This window comes from Pagrus pagrus (assembly GCF_965226575.1).
Source record: "Pagrus pagrus genome assembly, chromosome: 16".
NCBI classification, from domain to species: Eukaryota; Metazoa; Chordata; class Actinopteri; order Spariformes; family Sparidae; genus Pagrus; species Pagrus pagrus.
In genome coordinates, this window is record NC_140200.1 from 25,153,029 (window position 1) to 25,179,598 (window position 26,570).

Sequence of the window (26,570 nt, forward strand, 5' to 3'; positions counted from 1 at the left end):
CAATCTAGAACCAAATAAGAAATTTCATCTGTTGATTTACAGAACATTTAATACTTAAGTCCGTCTTTCTTACTGTCAGTGCACTTTTATCTCGACCGAAATGTCAACTTGATCCAGGGAACATTTGCCTCCCGTCTTGCCTGTCCAGCTTGTCCTTTCTGCCTCTTCTTTCGTTCCTCTTCTTTTACATGTTCTTCCTGGCAATGATGTTGACTTTTAAGTTTAGTTTTTTAGTTATTTTATTGCAAACTATGAATTTGAGGCTAATGAAGTCATTTTACTTTCACATCCTTGTATTTATTCTATTAATCTGTGGTGTAGGGTTATAACAGGGGTGGGGGTGTTCAGGGTAGGCCATTTTCCAAGACCCCAATTACCACTTTATAATAATTTAAAAGGTAGAAATAAATAAGTAATAAACTATTAAAATGTTAAGTGTTCCAGAAAATTTGAGATAAGCGCACAATCACCACACCCTCTGATACACTGTATTTACCACCTTTGAAAAAAAGAGAACCAAGCCCACAATCACAAACACACAGCGAGAATGAAGGCGCTACCAGCAGACAGGCAGGACATGAAGATGAGGTAGCTAGCTCTTCTGCCTCTTTGGTGGTTGCAGCCGCCGTCAGTGCAGATCCAAGCCCCGAGCCCACACAGGACACACAGCAGCAGCAAAGGATGGCGAGTACTGCTGCATATGAACATGACCTTGGCTGTATTAAGGCTGATGAACTCAAAATGACATCTGACTCTGTTAAACTGAAAGCGATATAGTCAAGATTCAAGCCTCCCAGAGGGTGTGTACCCCCTACTAGAGTCATACAGTAGGTACTACTTCAAAGTGGCCATTTCACTCGCGGGGAGCGAGATTCACGCAACGCGTGAAATGTCAGTGACAACTGTAGCCACTAGGTGGAAGCATAGTACTGAATTGCAGCTGAAATGATTTTGGGACAATTCCACATTTGACCACAATGTAGCTGCAATGGAGAGTGGCGCTGTTTTAGGCTACAGGTAGAGTGAATGGGGAGGGGGACTGCTAAACCGTATCAGATTGATTCAGACTGATTGTTTCACAGCGGTGGGACACCTCAGTTATCTGGGTGACCTTGGATAATCACTTGTGCTTTCTTTGTTTTACAGTAGAGCTAGACTACATTAGTCGTTTTTTAAGGAACATTTGTTTACTGGTAAAATTGCCGACCTGAATTATGGTCCCAGTCTGCCCCCGTGAGCCTATATCACGGCCTGACTGGATGTTGCTTAAATATAAGAATGGCCAATAAAAATATCTGATACCCTAAAGACATCTGAGGTCGTGATTTTGCTCGCTCGCTGCAGCCACGGCTAATAAGCGGAGGCAGAAACAATTACGCACAGCCTACAGAAGTTTCAACGTCCATACAAGCATTTAAGAAATGATTCTTATCAGTTCCATAATTCAGAGAGGATTTTTACTCAACGAAAAAATGTATAAAGATCAGCTTTTAGGTTGAAGACACGACAGCAGCACGTATGTCCAGACGTTGATGTGTGTTACGACTGGTGTATAGCTCCCCTGGTAGAGCAGCTCCCTCAGTAAGCAGAATCATCCGCTGATATGAGTTCGAATCTCAGAATAAGCTTTACCTTTAGTTAATGTGTTTTCTTTTCTCATCATCATTATGATCACATATAACTCCAAGTTTGAGCAAATAAATGAGCATTAATTCTCCGCCGGGCCGCGGCACCAGCTTTCCTGCTTGTGTACATAAAATACATTAAATTCTGACACCACAACTGTAGCGTACTGAATATCAATAGATGATAACCAGAAAAAAAACGTTCTATTGATCTGATTCACCGGCTTCATGGACGTCGGAATTATTTTCTGATCAAGCAATGCCAGGCAAATCGATCACCCACCTCTTTATCAGCGCATAAGTCACACACAGCGCCCCGTGGTCGTCCCCTCCCCCCCAGGTGCAATTAGGCTACGCATGTATCGTGTGTGTGTGTGTGGGTGGGGTGTGGGTGCGGGTGTGTTGACGGCCGCGTAGTGCTTTCTACCGATCCAGCACGGATCCACCAGGGAGGGATTGTGGATTGGAATGAGGGTGCCACCCATGGCATGGCGCAGGAGAATCGGTGTCACAGCTGCCACACTCCGTGACACCGATGCCTTGCTGAGGCCAGTGCCATCCCCCACCACCTCCAGGAAGCTCCCCACTGCGTAAAAACGCAGCGCAGCCAGGAGCTGCACCTCCGGGCTGAGGGCAAAACTGCAGCGGGTTGCTCTCTGGATGTGTGGAGACAGAGTGATCAGCCGTTGGATCTCCGCACGGGGCAGCCGGTACTTTGCCTGGACAGCCCGGTCTGACAGCACGTCCAGTGGGGAGAAGTGCTGACGCACGTATGCATTTATGTAAACCGTCTGGCTTCGCGCACGGCGACGCTGTTGGTTCGCAGCGAGAATGTGCTGTATTGCAGCCATGGTTTATCACACGCGCGGACTTTGGCAACGCATTTATATAGAGTAGCAGGTGAAGCCTCTCTGGATGAGGTTCAGCTGAGTTTAATACATCTGTTTCCTTGATATCTGTGAAATGCCACAGGGTTGTTGTTTTTTATGTGTAGTACTATAAACTCATATGCAGATGTGTGTGGAAAACTTAAACGTGTAATTCAATAGAAGTTTTTTTTTTTTCCTTCTATTAACCTATGTTTCTTGCGCCAGTGGTCCGCAGCTATGAGCGCATTTCAACATTGAGCATTGTTTTATTATTTCGAAAAGTGGAGGATGTAAATTTCCCTGACGCGGCTTGATCACTGAGCATGTGGTCACTAAGAAGGCTGTTAAGAGTGGGTCAGCTCGATCTTACATTTCCTTCTTAGTGAAAGATCTTCTTAAGCTAAGAGCGACTCTGGGAAACACATCCTTCTTTCACAGCGTTCTTAAGAGCGCTCCTAAGAAGATCTTAGCACTTAAGAGCTTCTTAACGAATCTGGGAAACGCGGCCATTGGCAGGGCCAGACACAGCTTAATGAGCTTCTCCACCTCCGAATGCAGGATGGACACATCCTGGATGGTGCTCACTTCTCGTCCCCTACACACATTCCTCAGTATGTGGGAATGCAAATGTTAAGGCATCTGGAACAAGTTCGCTTAACTGGAAAGACCACATCCATCCCCCACACTTTTGAAAAGCTTGCTACGCCAGCGCCCCCACCCCCACCCCCGCGCGCTGAGGACAGCAAAGAGGTCTGCAACAAATACATTGATCACTTGGCCAAGGGATCTCCTCCTGCAGGGAGACTGCTTCAGGGACTCACTCCGCTTTAAATAACCTTCTGTATATCCGACTACTGTGAAGCTGCTGATTATGTATTTTAATAAAGCTAGAGAAAACTGTCTGACATGACGTGGCTTCGTTCTTCTTTCTATAAGCCTGTTGTAGAAAATATAAGGAATAGAAAGCACAAATATTTGTGTTAAATTCTGACACCACAACTGAAAGAAAGAAAGCCGGTCATAGACGTCGGAACTCACGCACCCCATCAGCCTCCCTACCCACGGGAAGATACGAGAAGTAAGCACCATCCAGGATGTGCATATGGACCTGGTGCGCTCCGAGGCGGAGCGGCGTTTTGATCAGGAAGGACTCCGCATAGCTGCAGGGCGAGAGCAGGCAGTTCTTGAGGCGGCTCAGGGGAAACGAGTGGATGTGGGCTCCTCGGAGCTGACCCCCTTTCCACGAGAGAGGTGGAGAAGCTCATTAAGCTGTGTCTGGCCCTGCCAATATCTGTCGCGGCATCCGAGCGCTCTTTCTCAGCCAGGCTGAAAACCTGGCTGCGCACCATGACGCAGGAGAGACTAACACATTTGACCGTTATGAACGTTCACAGTGACCTTATGGATGAAAGCGATGTCTCGACCCGGCTTAAAATCTTCATCAGTGGGTCAACTGAGAGAAGGTCCACTTTTGGATATGCATGAAAGCCCTGAGTCAGGAGCGCAGACTTTTCTTTTTTTCATTCAAGGGTACAAATAATGCTGTTATGTTCCTTAAATGGCTTGATTTAGTGATCAAAGTTTCATTTTCTTAACAATAAAGATGCCGTGTTCATCCATCTAGTTCTCTTATAACTGCACGCCATTATAAAATAACTTCAAATCAAATCCTTAATCATTGATAAAAGTGCGTGCTTCCCCCGCCCCCCCCCCCCCCTCTCAGAAAATAGTTCCAACGTCCATGAAGCCGGTGAATCAGATCAATAGAACGTTTTTTTTCTGGTTATCTATTGATATTCGGTACGCTACAGTTGTGGTGTCAGAATTTAATGTATTTTATGTACACAAGCAGGAAAGCTGGTGCCGCGGCCGGCGGAGAATTAATGCTCATTTGCTCATTTATTTGCGCAAACTTGGAGCCATATGTGATCATAATGATGATGAGAAAAGAAAACACATTAACTAAAGTTACAGCCTATACGGAGATTCGAACTCATATCAGCGGGTGATTCTGCTTACTGAGGGAGCTGCTCTACCAGGGGAGCTATACATCAGTCACAATATGTTCATGTGTCTCATTTATCACCGACCCGCTGCCCCAGCTGACACATCAGCGTCTGGACATACGTGCTGCTGTCGTGTCTTCAACCTAAAAACTGATCTTTATACACTTTTTCGTTGAGTAAAAATCCTCGCTGAATTATGGAACTGATAAGAATCATTTCTTAAATGCTTGTATGGACGTTGAAACTTCTGTAGGCTGTGCGTAATTTAAAAGGCTTCATAGTGAAAAAAATAATTCATCCCATCCGCCATCAACATCATCAACAACTCACCAAGTTTGTCCTTGCTAGAGGGACCCTGTAGCGACAGGTTGAAGGAAGGAGTTGGAATGAGGTGTGGAGTGGGTGAGGTATTATTAGCTACATTCTTGTATTTAAGCAACAACGAACAGAAACATAAATCAGGCAACTCTGTCCATTCCCGTTCATGGCCACTGCTCCCTGCTGCTGCATGTTGTCGTCCTCCTGCTCACAGATGCCACCTGGTGGTTGTTTGGGCACATTGCCGCTTCTCATGAAAACACAATTGATCCGCCACTAAAAAGGTGCGTGATTCACGCGAGAATCACGCGTGAACTCGGCCACAACGAAGTAGTACCTACTGTATGTGGGAAGCAGCAGAAAATACCTGAGCTTTTTTGATGAGAGCATTTACTCCACTCTGCGTTACAGCAAAGGCGTTGATGGCGTTTTTTGTGTAGCTTGTATACTTTTCTCATCAGGAGACATGGTTCTGAGAACAAAGCCACTTACTGACTGGAGTAACGCAAAGAAAATAGTTTCCAGACATATGTCAACTCCAGCGCACCGTAGTACCCAACTGCACGCAGGTGAATTTGTTGATGTTGCTTTAGGAAAGAGCCAGTCTATTTATTACAAGTTAGATCGCTCACATGAACAAGCAGTAGAGCACACTATCACAGCCTTTCCATCACAGCGGAGTTCTTCATAGTTCCTCCTCAGTGGGGGCGACGTCGTCATATCATGGCGGCTACAGTTGCGTCATGTCGTTCTTTTTTCTCTCCTCTGGTCAGCCCCAAACTCACTCATCTGCACCGCGATTACGGACCACAGCGTGGTTTTCCACACAGCAGCCATTTAACTCGTGTCAGAATAACCAGTCTCACAGATCATGTGGGCGCTGAAATCTGTTATTTCACTGATACTGAAAACATTAGATTTTGTCTTAAAAAAGTATTTTTCCATTTGTTGTATTTGCCGTTTCTGTTTGTACTTTGAAATTGAATCCTGGCGGCGCCACTGACCCCATGTACGGAGTTACGTTACACTTTGTCACGTTTCAAGGTTAAATGAGATGAGGACCTAAATGCAGACAACACACGGGAGGCAGTATAGGGGAACAAAAGGCAAGCTTTAATAATTAAAGCTGAATATACAAAAACCAAGATATCCAGATAAACCAAGAACGAGTCACAATAGACAAAAGTTGCAACAAAAGCTTAAACAAAGTTCAACAAAAGCAAAGTACAAATCAAATGAAAAACCAAGAAACCAAAATCCGAACATACCAATGAGGAGACACAGGAGGAGACACTGGAGAAGAATGCAGGGTGGCAACACGATGGAAGGCAGATGGACACGGAGGATGACGGACCAAGACGGAACGAACTGACAAAGACATGAGGGGGAACAAAGACTATATACACAGACACACTAACGAGGGGATCAGGAACAGGTGGAGTGAGGAGGGAAAAGGACAGGTGAGGGAAGGAACGGAAAACACTGGAAGGGAAGAACACACAGGAGGAACTGAAAAGCAAGAAAGTGACACGAGGGCATAATATCAAAATAACACTGGGTTCAGACAGGACACCTAGTCATTACTCATAGTGATGAGTATTTTTCTGTGAATGAATTGGCAGATAGTTATCTATAGTACGCACACAACCGCACACGTACACACACAGGATCATATACCAGCCTTGTGTAGTTGTAGTTTGTAGATACAGCTGCTATTGAAAAACTGAAATGTTAAATACATGTTTATCTAGTCTTGATTTTTTATTAAATGTGTTATTTTCTCTTCCTGCTTCCTAGTGAGAGTTGTAAACAGGAAGAGAGCCCTTGCTCTTTACCTGCTGCTTCGCAGGAATCGCCAGAGAAGGAGAAGAATGTGGGTCCACCCAATAAACAAAAGGAGGAAAGAATTTGGTGTGACCCATCATTTTGTGGCCGAATTGTCCCTAGACAGAGATCGCCATCTGAAGTACTTCAGAATGTCTGCAGAAAAGATGGATCATCTCCTGTCTTTGATTGGGCCTGATCTGACCACACAGACAACAAATTACCGTTAACCCATCCACCCAAAACAACGGCTTGCAGTTTCGCTGAGGTAATTGTTAGCATACTGACATACAAAACCAGGATGACAAAAAAATTAGTGTTTTCATCATAGCTTTCAGTGTCAAACATTTATTAACAATGAAATAATGTCCAAAACTATAAAAACTACAACCTAAAACTTACATATAAAATATTTTGAAAATGTATGTGTTTATATATTAAAACAATATAAAAAATAACATTTAAAAATGTAAAAAACAAACTCTTTAATTAGAATAAATACAAAAAAGATTTATTTACATAGGCTTTTCTCTCTCTCTCTCTAAACTATGGAATGCTGTGGGGGAGGAGGGGTCTTCCAGCTCTTCCAGCATTGACCTTTTTGCACCTCTTTGGATTGGTTTTTGCGATGTATGAGATTGTCCCTGCTGATGGTGGGACACTGGGGTGTAGTAAATTGTTGGGTGGGGGCCATGATACACAGATTGGGGGTGTGCTGATCCTTGATATGAAGCCGGGGGTGGGGTTTGACCTTTATGATACTGTGATGTTGATGGGTACCCCTGAGAAACTGAGGTTTGTGGCTGAGATATCTGTTGCCAATGTTGTGGGGTTGATCTTGTTACTGAGTTGCTCAGGTGAGTTTCTCTTCTTCTTTCTCCAAGTCTGTCAGGTATTGCAGAATGTGGATTTGTGCACATGCCTGGGTGCTACCTGTTTAACCTGGGTACAAGGCTGAGGCCGAAAAAATACATCTCTTCCTCATCTTTAGGCACATGTGGTGGGGCAGGGACTTGTTCTGCTGTAAGAAAATGTAATAGTTGTTGCTCAGTTGACCCAGCAGTTGTAGTGGATCCCTGACTTTTTTTTTTCTGGGAGGTTGAGTGGATTGTGTTGATAACAAGGCCTGCACTCTAGGGTGTGTTGGGTAGGGGTTGCAGACCTCTGTCCTACATCTGCTGGATGTGGAGAAGATGATGTGGATGCTGGTGTGCCAGGTCTTGAAGTGTCCTCACAGATGAAGTCTGCAGGTGTGTCTTCAATGGGCCAGAGAGTACTTTTAAAGCTTTAAAAAAAAGTTGTTATGAAATATTAGAAGCAACATTATGAAAAAAACAACTATGTACAAGTATGATTACAGTGGAATTGTGTCCAGTATAGGCTATCTGTAGTATGGATAGTTTTAAATATATTTGAAAAGATGTCTATAAAAAGATAATATTTCATTTAGAAAAATAATACTAACCTTCTGGGCTGCATGTGTGGCAGTAAGACGGACATAATATTGTATTCCCATTCTTTTGAACTGCCACCAGCAGACCCACTCGGGGCAGTTTTGTTTTTGTTTTTTACAAAATTGCTACCACTTCTGCTTGCATTCTTCTACTGTGACACAGTAACAAACATGAATTAATACAATACAATTTATCCTTATTATTTATATCAGGGGTGGGGAACCTTTTTCCTATCGAGGGCCATTTCAATTTTCATACCATCCCTCAGGGGCCATGAAAATTTTTTTTTAAAAGGTAAGCAGCTCACAGCATATTTTTATGGCCTTCTTAACTTAATTGCAATAACATAAATATCATGACCATTAATTAATGTAATCCATCTCAGTGTATCTTATTGTTTTAATCCAATTTACTTTTTAATAATCTGTTCCTGTTGGTTTTATATTCACTGATGTTTAGTAGTTTAAGCAGTAAATAACCTTATAATGTACCTCAAATCATGAAATTAAAAAAATTCAGCCCTCTAAAATGTCATATCAGCTTTAAATCACTTGAAAATGAAAGATCTGAGTTATATTCCCCCTGAATTCAGTCTCCTATTGAAAGAAAACTCCCTGTTTCCACTGAACAATTTCACCTCAGATTGGTAGTAGACAACCTTATAATGTACCTCAAATCATTTCAGTGCATTCTGATGTGATATTAAAAATACAGCCATCTGAAAAGTCCAACATTAACTTCTTGTTAATTGTACTACTCTTCATGAGTCTGCAATTGCCCCTCTGGGACAAATAAGCTTTAAATCACTTGAAAGTGACAGATCTGAGGTGTCTCATAAGGTTATTACTAAATTAGCTACTGACAACGAAGCTAGCCTGCGTCACGTTGTCCTGGTCCCTCAAACTCCGTCGGAGAGTGGCAACTTTATCCACCCGCGCTTGTCCTTTCAAGGCATCCAGTTTAGCATGTTTCGCGATGACAGTTACGCTGATGTTGTGTTCAATGACCTTGATCATGGCCCGGAAAGACAGACACCAGCCCCGGGGGCATTTAATTGCACATTTGAAATAATTTTTACTGAATTAATTGTTTGTGGGTGCAGTTATGGATTGCCTCGCGGGCCGGACCGAACAGTCTCGCAGGCAGTATACGGCCCGGAAGCTGAAGGTTCCCCATCCCTGATTTATATTATTATAACATAATAATACAATTCAAATTATTAACAGGGCTAAAACTTTGCATAGCTGTTTTGAATTAATTTTATACTTATTTCAGTACATTCCACATATTTCCTCTGGACAACAGATCAGGCTCACATCTTTTTTTCCATACTGTATTAAATATTTATTTATTAACTGTAATTTAATTATAACTTTTTCTCCTATTTCCACAGATTCATTGCCACTGGGGAAAGCTTTGCCAGCCTGGGCTTTCAGTATAGATTAGGGAAGAGCACTGTGTCCAGTGAACTACAGGGCAATAGAGAGGCGGATGATGGAATCACAGTTCCCCAGGCCCACGGAGCAGATGTGGAGAGACATAGCTTCAAATTTCTGGAAAAAGTGGAATTTTCCAAACTGCATTGGTGTCATTGGAAAACATATCCACATCACTGCCCCACCCAAATCTGGAAGCCTATATTTCAACTACAAAAAGACATTCTCCATTGTTCTGCTTGCACTGGTAGATGCTGACTACCGCTTCATCAAAATCCAGGTAGGGGACTTTGGAAGAGCAAGTGATGGAGGAGTGTACAGTGGCTCTGACTTGGGAATGGGCATGGAAAATAAAACTCTGCAGGTTCCTGCAGACTGTCCCCTACCAGGATCGGGCCAGCAAGGGCCAGTGCCATTCACCATGGTGGGAGATGCTGCCTTCCCACTAAAGACTTCTCGTGAGGCCATTTCCTGGAAAGTGCCTTGGAAGATGGCAGAACATTTTTAATTACAGACTGTCCAGGGCCAGAATGGTTGTTGAGTGCGCCTTTGGAATTCTGGCAGCAAGATGGAGAGTACTGTACACACGCATCGCAATGAAGCCAGAGCATGCAGACACTATTGTGATGGCTGTGTGCATCCTCCACAACTACCTACTTAACCCATCTGAAAATCAGAGGTGGTTGGAGGATGTAGAAGAGCGAGGGGAAAGCCTTCCGGATGCCAGAAACATGGGTGGCAACAGAGGATGTAGGGATGCATATGATGTGAGACAAAAGTTCAGTGCATTCTTCATCTCCCCTGATGGAAGTGGGCCCTGGCAGGACAAGATGCTGTAAATCAATGAACTGAACTGAACTGTTCAATCACATCTACATGTAAATACATTTTGATTTAAGGGGACATATGTGGGCACATTGTTCTGCTGTGTTTATTGTGTTTGAAAAAAAGTCATTCACTAGTCATTATTTCAATAATTACACCTCTTCTACAACTAGGTATTGCATGTGTAAAAGTTGAAGTAACGTCCTTATTGAATTATTTATGAATTGCTTCAATATAATTTTTTCTACATACTTTCCATCACTATCAGTGTAGAGTAAATTTTGTTGGTTATAATGAGACTTATTTAAATAGGCGCACATGGGCTGTTTACATTATGGGAGGCAATAATGGCCAAAGTTGTAATTACACTACATCAAAAGCTATCTGTCATACATAAAAATACTAGGGCCAGGACTCGATTAAAAAAATTAATCTAATTAATTAATCGAAATTAATCGCATTTTTAATCGCATATAAATATTTGACCTGAGAACAGTGAGAGGCAATTTTTTTCATATGGGTTTTAGTATACCATTGAATAATGACTGAATACATAAGCTTAAGCAACAAAACATTGTTTTGTTTTTTTTCAAGGTGGTACTTAACCAAGACCAACAGACTAGGGATGCAAATTATTGATTAATTCATTAATCGTTAGTTGATGGACCTTATCGATCGATTAACAATTACCTGATAAGATGCGATTTTCCCGAGAACCTAAATTTAAGGAGAAAATTTAAGCTGAACATTCCTTATACAGGACTCTACACTAGTTTGTTAGTTTATTTTTAGAGCACAGCACAATGAAAAATGTTTAAGTAACACGTTATTTGGTAAATGGTCTTTACTGCCACTACACTATGATGATTACTGTATTTAACTACTTAAATCACGGTAGCATAAACTGATTTGTTGAACTCAGCCTGATGTAAACAATAATAAAACACAGGCAGCTCTATGTTTTCCCTGTGTGATGTTCAGGGACAGGTCAGGACAATCTGAAGACAGAGAGCTCTGAGGTTGAAGTCTTATGCACCGTGAGACAGTGACAGGTCTGTAGGCTACCTACGTCTTGACCACATGTCAGCTGTTCAGCTGCAGCAGAGGAAACTCCGCTGTTCTCAGCTCCACTGCGACGAGCTCTTTATAAAAAATTTTTTTTTAAATTAAGCTCCAGTAGTGACCGGCTAAACTACGGGAGGATACTGTGCGGATCCGGTGTGTTTATCAAAGCTTGGTCGCAGTGCTGAGGCACCGGGTCGGTTTGAGCTGCGTTCAGGCTACATTAAAACTTTATAGATCCATGGGCAGTGATCAGTGTCGGCGGCTTTTTAACTCGTTAAATAATTGTGCTCCAGTATAATCGGTACGCCTGAAACTCATCCAGTGAGAAACGTTCCGCGGTGCAAAAATAAGTGCGATTAAAATGCGTTAATTTTTTTAACGCGTTAATTTTTGTGTAATTAATTAATCTTAATTAACGCATTAAAAAAATACTAATATAATACCTGTTCCAAATGAGCTTGATGTCCATATTGTTGTGGATTTTTGAGGCCTATACCAAAGCAGTAAGTGCCTTCACACCAGTAACTATATTGACAAAATAACATTTAGCCAAATTAAAAAAGTCTTTTAAAAGTACTGTCTGCACAAATGATTTCACAATACCATACTTTTGTTCAGTTATGACATTGCAGTAAAAACAACATTAATTAGTTTATTTCTGGATTTGGGCAGTGTGTTAAGAGATAAAAACAGTTGTCTTTAGGAAGTGGAGCGGGGGAGGGAGAGAAAATGGCTAAAGGACCCTGGTGGCCTCTGTACTGCAAGTGGTTTACATTTGGGGGACGGCCTTTCATTCTGAAACCCCTCCATTGCACCCCCACTCCGAAACACCGCTGTTTCGAATCCGACTTTCAAGTTCCAATTACTTCCCAATAGGGTTAGGGTCAGGGGTTCCACAATAGCCTTTTCGGAATAGCGGGGTCTTTACAAGAAATGGGAAACGCCGCCATTACGAAGAATGGACATCTATTTTCGGAACAGCGGGGTTTTGGAAAGGCGGGGTGTAACCTTACATTTGATCACAGTGTTGCTTATATTATTTAATCTGAAGGGGGGCATATATTTCTGACTACACTACAAACAATCTTCTGTAGAGGCTACATAAGAACAATACAAAATGCACAGAACTTGTTGTTGATTCAAACAATATACTTACTTGTTGATCGAATTGCTGTGGCAACAGCGTCCCAACATTTATCTTTTTTGCTGTTGTCCTTGTAGAATGTATGCTGGGGGTCATACAACTCCCTGTACTTCTCCACTTCCACAATCAACTTCACATCATCCATCTTCAACAACTCTGGTGTCTCTCTGCCTCTCTCTCTCACTAGCCCCATTCACACTGCCGTTTGCATGCGGGGATCCTGCACCAATTCTTCGCATCCACCTCTGTGTGAAAGTTTCAGATGCGGTGAGGGGTGAAATTTCCCTCCACCTCTGATGTGCTTTCGGAGGCAGCATCAGAGGTGGTATCAGAGGCGCAGTATTTGCGAACCGAACCAGTGTGAATGGATAAGCTGGCGGCGCAGAGCGAGGGTGTATCGATCTGATGGTATTCACTGTCTGATAACTAAACAGATCCATCACTCAAAATATAGAGAAATGTCCCACAAAGCAAAATTACAGGACCAAACAACAGTAACGTAGTAACTGGTCGTGTCTTTGGCAACTTAAATGAGGAAAAAAAAATACAGCAGTTATTCGTGGAGAAGTGTCTGTCAAAAAACTTTAACTCACCAACTGTTTGTCGCGGTGAAAAAAATCACTGCAACAGTCAGCCCTACACCGAGACTTCAGTGAACTTTCCCCCAGAAAACAGCCTCCCTCCCCGCGAGTGAAAGAGTCAGACAGCGTCTTGTTGACTGAAAAACGTAACTGTCATTTCCAGGATGTTTGGTGGGTCAGGATCTCAATCACAACACACTATAACAGCATCTATATGTTTCTCAACAGTCAGCGGGTACATGTTTAAATTAACAGGAGGACACTGGGGAAACACTATGAAAAAAACACGTCATCACCATGACGTGTATCGTCACGCCTCTTTCGGGGCTTGCTGTGTGAATTACACTCTGGTTCGGCTTTTACACCAGAGCTGCTCGGCTCTGTGTGAACAACCAGCGGTGGAGAATTGGTGAACTGCCGCTGCGGCAATAATACGGCGTCTCTGTGTGAAAAGGGCTACTGTCTCTGTTTGCGTGTGTATGTTATGACATTGCTCTGTCCCGCTACCTCAGCAGAACTAAAACAATAACCAGCGACTCAACACACCCCGGCCACCACCTCTTTGAACTTTACAGAGACAGCTTCTTTCCAACGGCCATCTGCACACTCAACACTAAAAAGCACTGACAATACATTTCAGCACCACTGCATATTTGCACAATATCTGCACAATACATATTTTTTTTTAATTTAGACATATATTTATTCTTAATAGAACTCCAGATTTTCGCTAAAAACGTAGATTTACATACATATATATTTTATTATTTATTATGTCATTCTCATATGTTATGTCATGTCTTGTATGCACAGACTGAGATGCAACTGTGATTTCATTGTAAGCTGAGCCTACAATGACACTAAAAGCATTCTATTCTATTTTGACACCCAACCCCCACCCCTTATAGCCAGCCCACTCTGTCTCTCTCTCTCTTTTGTGTGTTTATTTTGAAATTTGTTTTATTTTGAAAATCAACCGGATTCTCTCGTTGCTGCCTTGTTTGACTTCCTGCCCGGCTTGATTCATTTAGCCGCAGCACGCGGAGAAAATAGACCAGACGCCGAAATGATTGCACCGCGCTTCCTATGTGAACGACACGGTTGGTTAACACGGGCGCTTCACAGCTAATCACGGCGCTTCCGCGTCCTTTCTGAACCCAGCGTAAAACAGGAAACGCAAGAACAAGACAATGGCTGTGTCCAAATTCAGGGGCTGCAGCCTTCAATGGCCTAGCCTTTGCGGTCCACGAAGGCCGGGTCCTTCGGAGAGACCTTGAAGGCCGCGTCCACCGTTGTGAAATGGGACGGTCTAGCCTTCGGAGCATTTCCTGGTCGGCCACCAGATGTTCCCGCCCCACCCGTACATCACTATATCTGCCGCCCAGGCCCATGAAATCTAAAACACGAGTAGAGAGTACGACGAAAATGTTTGATCCGGTACTAGTACTGATATTCTTCATAATATTCCTCATCCTGGAGGAAGAGGAGGAAGAGGAGATCCTGCTCCGTCGGCACCGGTTGAGCGAGGAACGTGGAGAGGTAAAACATTTTCATTTAAACCCACAGTAATGTTATCATCATCATCATTAGCCAGGGGTCAGTAACATGCCAATTCAATACTGAAATGCTAGACATATAAACTGTAGAAAGGCACATAGGTGAATGCCATATAACCGTGACAATTGATTGACAGACCCGACCTCAATTTAATAACTACAAAAATTGCATTTCCTGCGAAAATACAGTGTGAAGGCTGAAGTGATTTCGGAAATCTGCTGAATGTGCTGGAAAACACTTGCCTGAAATGCATAAAACTATAAGAATGAATGGTCAAGAATTTGCAGAAAAAGCTGAAAAGGCAGAAAAGGTTAAAAGTAGCCTAATAGGCTGAATGGACTGAAAAAGCTGAAGATTGTGATAGTTGAACATGAAGCTGAACATTTTGATAGTTGAATGGTTTCTGTAGCTCAAAATTTGTAGGAGTCGAAGCGTGCTGAAAAACGTACGGAATACTAATAACAATAATAATAATAATAACTTTAATACATTCCAGAAGGACAATAGTGTGCTACAAGAAGAAAATCAGAGAAATCTGCCCTGTGGAACAGAAAAGGGCATATGAGAAAGTGGAAAAGGAAATAATAAATGTAGTACAATTAGCCTATATATAAAAAACTACAATGATGTAGGCTAGCTATTGTCTAATTAACCATTTTCCTTCTCCTGTTCATCCCTTCCTTTCCAAATCCAGACCAGACCCCTGTACTGCAGGGTCAACATGGCCGTTCCCGTCCTCGACAGGTATTTTGAGGACAGGGACACCAGACAAGATTTTCGGCTGAGCAGAGAGTCACTGGCAGTGCTGCTGAACCTTCTCCAACAAGATCGGAGACACGGATGGGGTGCCACAATAGAGACCTTGGTCTTCCTCTTCTGGCTGGCGAGTGGGGCATCATACAGGGTGGTCTCAAGGGTGTTTGGGATGCCTCGCTCCACCGCCCACTGGATCGTCCACCGAGTTACTGGGGAGGTGGTGGCAGTAACTCGGGGGTTTGCAGGGCTGGCAAGACACAGAGCTTTTTCAAAAGCTGCTGGAGCGATCGACGGCTGCCATGTGAGGATCAAGCCACCAAGCGGCCCTGATGGTCACTGCTACAGGAACAGGAGACTGTTCTCTTCCATCATTATGCAGGCAGTTTGTGACTATCAGGGCCGCTTCATAGACACGTACGTGGGCTGGCCGGGGTCGGTGCATGACTCCAGAGTACTCCGGCACAGCCCACTGTACAGGCGGGCTATCTACCCTCCTCCAGGGCACTTCATCCTCGCAGATGGCGGGTACCCGTGCCTCCAACATCCACTCCCCCTCATCACTCCCTACAGGCGGCCTGTACAAGGTGTGGCAGCCCAGCGCTTTAATGTCCATCATTCCAGGGCACGCTCTATCATTGAGCGTGCCTTTGGAATGATGAAGACCAGGTTCAGGTCCATCTTCCTGCAAGCGCTGGAGGTGCACCGCACCTTTGTGCCTCAGGTACGTCAGAACATAACAGGATTAATTTTCTGTTTCTTTGAGTACTGAAGCAGAGTAAATCAAAATTGATGAAAATTCCCTTACATTTCAGGTCATAACAGCTTGTGCCGTCCTGCACAACATCTGCCTGGGGGCAGGTGACATCATGCCCCCAGAGGATGAAGTACAGGACGTCATGCCAGAGGATGAGGGGGAGAACGTGTTGGAGGCAGCCAGTGGTGCTCCATGGCGAGACCAGCTGTCTGCGGAGGTGTCCGCCCTGGAGGAAGTGATCCCTGACCACGACTATCTTTGGCAAGTAAAATAATCTTGAAGGCATTATTCCTATTTAAAGTGTGTTATTACGACAAACACAACTATCTACCAGTCATCATTATTATATAATGATCACATTATGAAGTCATAATTCTTACCTCTTTCTTGAACAATTCTTAGTGGCATGGCAGCCGTCGATCGAGTCAGCCCTGCAAACCCTTTTGATGGACGATGTGGTGGACAGTGGAGACTACACCCCCCAGACACCCTGAATACCACCCCAGATGATGTCCCACTGACACCAGGGTCTTTAGTGTGGCATCCCATCCAGCCCAGCAGCACTGCCAGGGACTCCTGCTCAGCCTTTTACTGCAACCGATTTGGTTCATCATTGTTTAACCCTTGTGCCCTCCTCGGGCATTTTTGCACATTTTTTTTTTTTGTATTTGGTGATCATTTTGGCTGTGTTACAGCTTATGGCATGAATTTCATGACACTTTTCTTTTTGATTAAATTATGATTCCAATGTCTTTTACTCATGTCTTTTATGCTCTATTTATGCATTAACCACCCTCTGGACACCTTCGTGGCCAAGAATGCCTCATCAGAATCAGAATCAGAAGTCCTTCATGTCTCCTGCAAATGGAGTTCAAGTTAAGAGATGCATTAAAGTCTGTTTTGGTTGAAATCTATCAAACGTGTACATTCTTTTGTGTGTACAAAAATCAACGACAAGATGCGTCGAATCTCAATTGGACTATGTTGCAAAATTAACATTAACCCATTTGTGAATAACAGCTATATTCAGTATGCCGAAGGTGCAATATGGGACAGAAAGTGAAAGAAGACAGGTTTGATGTTGTGACTTGTTAATATTATGTTCATATTATGAATATTGTGAACACTGAATGGGATGGACAACGAATGACAAGTGGAAATTTTTATTACTCAAAAATAAAAACATCTCATAAACAATAATGGTGGATAAATAGAAATAATAAATTAACAATAAATGAAAGTGATGGCCGACCAAAAATAAGAAAATTAACAGTCGGCCATCCGCTCGAGCAGAGAGAACAGTCTGTCCATCCTCTCTCTGCTCGAGCGTTCCCTCCGCTCGTCAGCTTCTTGCTGGAGTCTCATGTCCTCCCTGAGGAGCTCAATTAGTTCATCAGACCTCCTCCTTCTTGGAGGAGGCCCTGCCTCTCCTCCTCCTCCTCCTCTCTCCTGGCCCGGGCCCCCCTTCCTCCTCCCCGTCCCACTCCTCCTCCTGGTCGCCAGCGTTGCCCGCATGGTCCACCGCCGCGCTTGGCCCTGGTGTGTCCTCAGGTAACGAGGCAACTAGGACAGGGGGGGCAATGGACAGCCTCTGTCCTAGTACCATTTGGGCAAACCAGGGCCAAGTCGCTGCGGTGGAGCTGCCGGTGACCCCCTCTCCGCTGGCTGGATATTTGCAATCCTAAGGCAATGGACATCAATCACGTCAGCAATTTCCAGCAAACTATTTATTAACTTTCATGGGTAAAATAAATTAAATGTAGTTTCCACATCATCATTCACACATGCACCTACCTTGTATTTTTTTTTCAAATTGTCCCATTTCTTCCAGGATTGTTCTGAACACAGACAGAAGCAAGAGAAAATGTGAACACAAGACCACATTCACACAGGGAAGCAAAGATTTACAAGTGACACCAGGACACTGACAACTGGGCTATTCGTTATTGCCTTACCTCCATCCAACAGCGGCCGAGTTCTTCGACCCCGTGAACAGGTGGTCATGCTGTCCACGGAGGGCGATGAATGTGGCCGTCTGCTCCTTGCTCCCTAAGACAAAATGAAATGAAACACACGTGTTGTGTTATGTCAACAGACAAAAGGGTTCCAATGTCGCAAAAATATAATGATGACAATGATGATAATGATAATGATCCTGAACTTAGCTCTTCATTCAATCCAAACGTTGGACTGGACTTTTTTTCTGTTTTCCGTCAAACATTTAGACAGTGATGGCATTCAAGGCTTTACATCCAAAGGCATAATGCTGAGCATGACAAGCGTCACATATTATGACTGAAAGTTAGCATTTGGGGGTTTTCTGGTCCCTTGATGTTTAACATGTCTGAAGTTGTATGTTCAAATGAGTCACAAGTGTGAACACGATACTTACATGTGAACGTTGCGTCCGCACCGCTTGATGTCGCCATCATCTCTGAGCAGCGGCGCGCAAAGGATCTTGGGATATGGTGGGCCGCGAAGGATAGTAGCGGTGCGTCCTCCAAAAAGAGGAAAGGCCAGGCTGCATTTGAAGCAGCCCTCGAATTTGGACAGCCTTCGCGCAGCGTTGTGACGTAATTGGCCTTCAAATGCGCATTTCGTGGGCTGCAGCTCCTGAATTTGGACACAGCCAATGAATCATGACAGCTCTGTCCTTGCCGCAGTGGCCCAGGGCTCGAGTGCGACCTGCCACCATTCACTGCATGTCATATGTCTTCCACATCCTGTCTGCTGTCGTCTTTCAATACTGTCCTATCAACAAAATTAGACTTTGACATGCGTAATAATCAGGGGCATCGAACTGGGGGGAAAAGTGGGACTGATTACCCAGGGCCCTAATGGGGGAGGGGGCCCTCGAAAGGCCTGAAATAGAAACAATTTTTTTTTATAAAAACAACATTTATAAGTATTTAGTGTCATAACTAACTTAAAATTGGCAGAATAAGTCGGATGAGAGACTTTACTCTGTAAAAAAAAACAAAAAAACTGGGCTGGGCTGTCTGAATCCCCTCTCACCCCTTACAATACATAATGGTTCAGTCCACCCCTGCAGCGGCAGGTGTGCGAAGATGCGTCTCTAAACAGCTTAACGAGCGGAGTGGCTGCTGCTTATCAAGACATGTCTTTCCCAAGAAAGCAAAATCAGAGCACCTTATACAAAAGGACAAGGCAGAAAGGGAAAGAAAGCAAGGAGAGGGAAGACAACTAATCACAAATTTCTTTCAAAAGAAAGGTGAGCACAGCTCACAGCTAACACAGTTTAAGAACAGTTAAAGCTAATGTCAGCAGTTGTAAAGATTGAAGGCAGTCAGACAGCCATGAATCTAGCTCAGTTTCAGCAGCAGCAGGTTCCTCATCCTCATCTCATTCCTCATTAAGTGGTGACTACGTTAGTGAACTGTTCTTTCACCAACCAAAAAAGGCTTGTAATGTCAGTTCTATTTCATTCTTCCCGACCGCCAGAGACGGTATGAAATACCTGGATAAGCATCACGCGCATGCGCAGATCGAGACATAACACCAACATAGTCATGAGACCTGGGTGACGCAAGCAACCCGACAAAGGGGGCCGGCACCCAGTGATCGTCTCCTTTTCCATCTTCTCGCCTTAGCGCGAGCCGAGTGTTTCCCGCTCTGTGGCTACGTCGCGAGTGTGTTTGTAGCCGAGTGTCTCCCGCTCTGTGGCTACACCTCCGGCTGGTCCTGGTGTGACGGGATCCATAGCCAAGTGTTTCCTCTGTCTGCTGCTACATCGCTGGTGCTTTACTGGGACGAGTCTCGCCCTGCTGCTACACCGCTCATCTTACAGTGTCACTTGCTGGTTTTCTGTTGGCTTGTGCGTGAGTATTCCCGCTCAGCTGCCAGATTGACAGCCGCTGTGGCAGGCTCAGGTGCAGGCTCCTTGAGGGAGGCCAGTCTTTCGACAGTTAAACAGGCCATCCAATTGGCCGTTTCACGGCTCGGGTTGGATGCTGCCCCTGTAGAGGCCGCTCCCTCTAATGCCTTCTTCAAACATGCCCCTCAACCGTCTTCCTTCAGGATTCCACCCTCTGAGCCATACATCGAGGAACTTCAGCGGTGTTGGCCGGACCCCAAGGCTTTCCTTCACCTGCCAAGTGACTGCAGGCCCTTAGACCCGATGCCCGGTGTCCACGCCCACAGTGTAGGATCACTGATGACCTCCTCACCCAGAGCTATGATATAGCGGCTCGGATGGGGCGTATCGGTAACTCCCTTTCCCACCTGGTTCTGGCTCTATCACAGTCTCTCTAGACTACTGATGCAGATGCCCAGGCACAGGGCCTTAGTGATGCTTCACTCCAGGCATTTGCTTATATGACCAGAGAGCTCGGGAGGCTGATGTCCACCTTGACCTTGGCCCAGCGCCAAGTGTGGCTTGCCCAGTCCCCCTTGTCAGAGGCATGTCGGAGGACACTCCACACGCTGCCGGTCGTTCCGGATCAGGTGTTTGGGCCTGCAGCCCAACAGGCTTTAGAGCACAGTGTGCAGGTGAACAAAGTCAAGCAACAGTTTGCTGACTTACGCCAGGCACCACTGCCTAGACCAAGGCACACTAGTGCTCCCCGCTCTGCAGCCAATGCCCGGGGTGACTCGAGCCGGCCGCCCCTTGTTCCAGCAGGGCCGTTTTCATGGGGGGGGGGGGTCTAAATCTACTGTGTAAATATGTTCAGAATTCCATTTTACTGAATTTTACCTTGTGATATACAAATTAGATTAGTAAATTTACTCCAATCAAACTCCTGTTCCTTTATTTTAAGGATGAGATGACAGTATAAATATTTTTTTTTCTGTGTAAATATGTTCAAAAATCAGTTTTACTGAAAGTTACTTTCAGTCACCTGGTGACGTCACAATATGCAAATTAGATGAGTAAATTTACTCCCATCACAAACTTTAGGTCATTATGAATATTTTTCTCATTTACACTATGGAATTCTCTCACCACTTCCAAGCTACAGCCTTTTGAAATCTTAAAATCCCAACGGAGCCTAGAGGGTTAAAACTGTATCATTTTAAGCAAGATGGTTTAAGAGTCTCAATTCTCTCGTGATTTCTGTCTGAAAGTCAGCCTGACCACCAGTGTGGGAGCAATGCATGCTCAAAATATGAACTCTGGTTTTAATACTACTTTTGGTACATTAAGTGGCATATTAATTTAGTCATTTATTTCTTTGTCCATTTTTTATTGTGGCAGTTTTGGTCCTCCATACAGACACCATCAGAGAGAGAACTGCTGGCTCACTCGATGACTTAATCACTTTGTGGCATTTCCTCCTTGTGACTCGCTGCCACTTTCATTTGCTCTCGTTTCCATTCCTTTAAATTGTAAAAGCCTATAAGAATCTTTTTACACAGTAGTAGAATTAAATGTGGCTTTCAGATTTTGCACCACTTCGAGTTTCTTGTGCCGACCGGTCATCAGGAGAAATGCACACAACCATACACACACCAATGGAAAAACCATCTGGAACAATTTGAGGTTCATGTTGGATGTTGCACACTACCACATGTGGCCGGACCTTGACTCACTCTCCTGAGCCACACACACCCCATGCAAGCATTTGCTAATGAGCACTGAACACAAAGTACTGCTAATGAATTAATGAATTCATTTGAAAGCATGCATAATTAAAACTGCAAGCAGTGATGAGCGGGCCCGGGAGACAGCTTATGGTAGAGAAATGAACATTCAATTCACGGGCAACAGCTCTGGTGGACATTCCTGCAGTCAGCATGCAAATTGCACGCTCCCTCAAAACTTGCAACATCTGTGGCACTGTGCTGTGTGATAAAACTGAACATTTCAGACTGGCCTTTTATTATGGCCAGCCTAAGGCACACCTGTGCAATAATCATGCTGCCTAATCAGCATCTTGATGTGCCACACCTGTGAGGTGGGCTGGATTATCTCGGCAAAGAAGAAGCGCTCACTAACACAGATTTAGACAGATTTGTGAACAATATTTGAGGTAAATGGTCTTATGTGTGCAAAAACAAAAGTGTTGCGTTTATATTTTTGTTCAGTGTATATCTCAATATATACACTATAGAGTCTATATTCAGCACTGGTCCATTAGATCTCACTCAGCACTGTGCAATAGGAGTATTGAATGTGGTGTATTTTCTTCACACCCATATGTATGTTTTATATAGAAATAAAACAGTCTGGTGTTAATGGTGTACATTAGCGTCTTTCTATGTATATACACAAGTGTATTGAATGTGTTAAGGTTGTAATTAATATAGTGAATATTAGGCAATTGTTCTTGTTAGTTTATAATATTCTGGTCTGTGGTTGCTGAGGCAAAGAAATTGCGGCATTGTGGGACACTAAAGGAATACAGATTCTGAGTATGTTCTAATAATGCAGTGTGATAAATGGATATGAAGCCGACTTCCTACGTAGTGTTGTTGCTTGTTTTCTGTGTCATCGGTGATGGCAATAGCAAGCACCTTCACAGCATAGAGCATTTATACACAAAGACTATGAGACGCATCCAAATACAAGCCAACAACTTTATTCACAAGGCCACAAAAATAACTATGTACAAGTATTTACAGGGATTATATACACAGGGTTCTCCAGCGTTAGTCCTACAGCTGTGTTTCAACTTCTTCTCCTACAACAGAAAATAAATACAATCCCATAAATTCTTCCATTTCTAGACAAGCATGTATAAAAGGCATGCCTAAAAAGTGACAATGGACCACATGTATAACTTACCGTCAGATGTGGCGTCTGTGCAGTGTGCTACGTCTATGGCTAAAAAATTCAGCATCTCTGATGTCTGCAAATAGGCACAAAGACAGAGCTGTAACATGAAGTAGTGCACATATTCCCCAGAGGTACTTTTCATAGACACTAACAAAGCCAACACTCAATGTAAGTCTACGTACCATGAGTTGGAGGCAGAAGGCTGGGCTTCAGCTGTGTCAGCTGAGCCAGCAGCTGAAGGATGGTGACATTAAGGCTTGCGACCTCATGGCGTAGAGTAGCAATTGTTTTCAGGGCGGCTTTTTGCTGGCGGTGGCGGCGCAGTGCCGGAGTCAGGCTCTGTCTGCTTATTAGCAAACAGGCATTGTATAGCGTTCAGTGGGCTGAATGTTGCCATCTAAGCAGGAATACTGCAAGAGACATGACATACGTTGTATTGAATTATGATCAACACAAAGACAAAGACTATACACATGACAGAATGCGCACCACAAGTATGTCAAGTACTCACAGTGAGAAGTTGCAACTGCATCTTCAGGTCATTGAGGTCTTCACAGACCTCATCACAGGCAGGGAAGCGGCTGGGAGAGCAGGACGTGTTGGCTGCCATTTTCTACAGAAACTGAAGCAGAAAAGCTAGGTTAGGGGTTAGGAATAGGCTAATGATGGCAAACAAAAATCAGTGTGAATATTTGTTCTTTAGTAGTTAGTGTGAAGTGATATGTAGACAGAAAATAATGGTTACTTGGCAGATACATGCCAGTGTGTTAAAAGTAATAATCGTAGTGGGCATATGGGATGTGGTGTGCTTTTTACTAGTTAATGTCACAAATGTAACAAATACAAATTGTTTACCAATGAATCGATCACATTTTTTTGGTTTTGAGGTCATACAGAGTGGATTTTTTACAAATGTGAACAACTTATCACTGTAGTGTAAATGAGTCTACTACCGAGCAGTGTGAATGGTAAAACTGGCGTCGCGCTGCTGGGGTGTGTCAATCTGTCCGTCTGACTATGACACATCTCCAGCACGCGACAAATGACAGAAAGCACTCACAATACAACGTGGAGAGGCCGCGCAACGGTGACGGAGAAAATGGGCTCGTGTTGGGTAATGTAAGTGAGGCAAACAGTAAGACCGTCACTCACGTGACGTTAGTTTACCCTCCATTCAGAAATCAGCATCCGGCCCTGTGAGTGAGGCCGTCTCACGTGACGTGTTGAGTCACAGCTGCTAAGGAGGCGCAGCGCCAGCTGCAGCTGATTGACTCTGAAGTATTAACGGCGGAGATTTAGCGACTCTCCGCAGCGGCAGGATAGCAGTAGCAGCAGGGCTACTGTGAGAGTGCTATCAAAGGCAGCAACAAAGTGCTAGCAATGGCTATGTCTGCTGTAGCCTAGCATATGAGCATATTAGCTGTAGTCATACAGTAGCATGCAGCCAAAAGTACTTACGTGTAGTAGTGGGGAAGAAAGGCAGCGGACTGACGCTCTGAGGCTCCTCGCCAGCTTTATAGGCAGCCGCAGATGGCCAGGGCTGGCTGCCAAACAACCAATCAGAACACTGAGGAGTCAAAGGCTCGCTGCCAAGTTTTCAACGGATACTCCAAGTCAGCTACGTCATCGTCAATCGGACACGCCCGTTGCGCACAGCGAAGCGGGAGTCGCTTCCACACAGCTGCGATTGGTTTAGAGGAATACTCCGCCCATAGACGAGGCAGGTAAAAGAGTGAGAAGCAGAGCAGATGTTGTTCTGTTGGTCCAACCTGCAAAGCTCAATATTCGAACGACATTCATCTGCCTGTCTGTGTCTGGCGATTTTGCAAGGTGAGAAATATGTTTGTTTTCGTACTTGCAGATTAGAAATGACTGCTTCTGAAAAGTACAGTGTAACAGTGGGTTAGGGAAGAGTATTTGGCACAGCATGCATGTTGACCGAATATTTACCTTTGTCTGCCCAGCTAATTGTTTAGGAATTTACATGCAAGGACAATTACACAGATATGTTCTCCATGCCGCCTTCACAAAGAAGACACAGCAGGCGCATAGACGTCTTAGCACCTTACGCCTGTCTTGATAGGAAATACATCAATTAATCGCACGATACATTAAAATGAGCTTGATAATTTGGCCAACCTTAATTATTTCTATTTGCATGCTTGTTTGTTTTCCTCATGTCTCTCACTAGAACCCTCTTGTCAGTCACTCTTTGTCTCTGTATGGGGAGGAGGGGCCATCTCCTTCCGTACCACAGAGTGCAGCATGAGAGCCCCGTCAGGAGTAGCAGGCCAGACCTAACGCTACTTGAGATTTGGAGGAATAACGACAAACATGGAATTGGTTTCAAAGCCAAACACAACTGCTGCAGTGTGCCAGCACTTTAACATGCTTCTTAACATTCCAATGTTAAACATTCTTTAGAAATGTTTGTTTTTTGGTCTTTGAAAGGCTGTACTTGCATTTGTATGCCATTATCATTATATTTGTTAAAAAATGGTCTCAAAACTACAACATGATCGTGTTTGGTGAGTTTTGGGGTATGTTCAGGCCGCCAAATATGCGATCTCGGGGATGGAAGAATAATAATAAAAAGAATTCCGTCTACAGATACAATAGGTCCTCACACAAGATTTGTGCTCAGGCCCTAATTATAACAATTAACGTTATAAGTCTAGCAGTGAGAGCAGCCCCTCTGCTGCATTGTTAGCTTCAGGGGGTCCATTGTTGTACAAGACCCTGAGCAGAAGCAGAGTTATTTTCTTTACCAGAGTTTAACTAAGTTGTTTAATGTTGTGGTGTGTGTTGGTCAGCTGGTCTCATTTGTTACTGCGGATTGCTTCTCCGTTCCATTAAATATTCACAAACGTGGCCTTCTTCACATTAGTCTTGCAAAGGTAATCAACCCCTTCGGACCCTGTGTCCATTGGAATGGTCATGACATATTTTTGTCTCTAAACCAATAAATACTCTGTAATTGAATGATCAGCAATGCTGGTTACTGATTGGATCCTGATTATCCAATCAAAATCATGTTATGACTTTGTCACTCTCTCTGCATGTGCTCAGACATCGGACAAGACAAGCATGGCGGAGCCACTGCAGAGAGGGAGGAGTAAGTGCCCATTTTCAATCAAAAATATAAATTTATGTTCATGCTGGCCAAACAAATTTGCTCAGTATGTTGCTCAGTTGTCAGTATAATTTTAACTGTTGCAAGTTTCTCAGTCAGTCTTGAATTCGGGAAATGAGGAGTCAGTCTTGAATTCGGGAAATGAGGAGGTTGAAACCAGGTTATTGAGTGTTTTTAATTCTTAGTATGTGTGTTTTTTTTTTAAATCAATTTAATGTCTTATATGTAAGGTCTAAATGGAATGGATAATAGTTCAAGAGTAAGAATACATAAAATGAGTTAAAATGTGATTTTTATGTTATTAGAATCAGAGAGGTGCCATTTCCGCCATTTTGCGGAACTAACAGTGCATCAAAGGCAAGCCACACCCATGGGAGGTGAAAATATACTTCCTGTGTGGGAAAAGTGGCATGGCCTACGATTTCCTGCTGCACCAAGGCACTACAATGGAGCTATCACAAGAGCACAGGAAGCAGCTAGGACACAT

At 43.8% G+C, this 26,570-nt stretch overlaps 1 protein-coding gene across 4 annotated transcripts in view; it reads right to left on the bottom strand.

Moving 5' to 3' along the window:
- LOC311272088 (uncharacterized protein C14orf132) overlaps nt 1–26,570 on the bottom strand; it is a 45,662-nt gene that overhangs the window by 13,290 nt on the left and 5,802 nt on the right. Inside the window, exons 1-5 of one of the 4 annotated variants that reach the window (XR_014624510.1) lie at nt 24,409–24,488; nt 23,462–23,572; nt 23,133–23,360; nt 22,960–23,023; nt 22,738–22,855 (exon numbers count right to left, since the gene is read on the bottom strand). The exons of 1 other annotated variant lie outside the window; for it this stretch is intronic. The gene's annotated coding sequence lies outside the window, so the exon portion shown is untranslated. Of the gene's footprint in view, nt 1–6,086; nt 6,467–22,737; nt 22,856–22,959; nt 23,024–23,132; nt 23,361–23,461; nt 23,573–24,408; nt 24,489–26,570 lie in introns of those variants that run through there. 2 more of the 4 variants (XR_014624509.1, XM_084378213.1) reach the window with 2 other exon arrangements.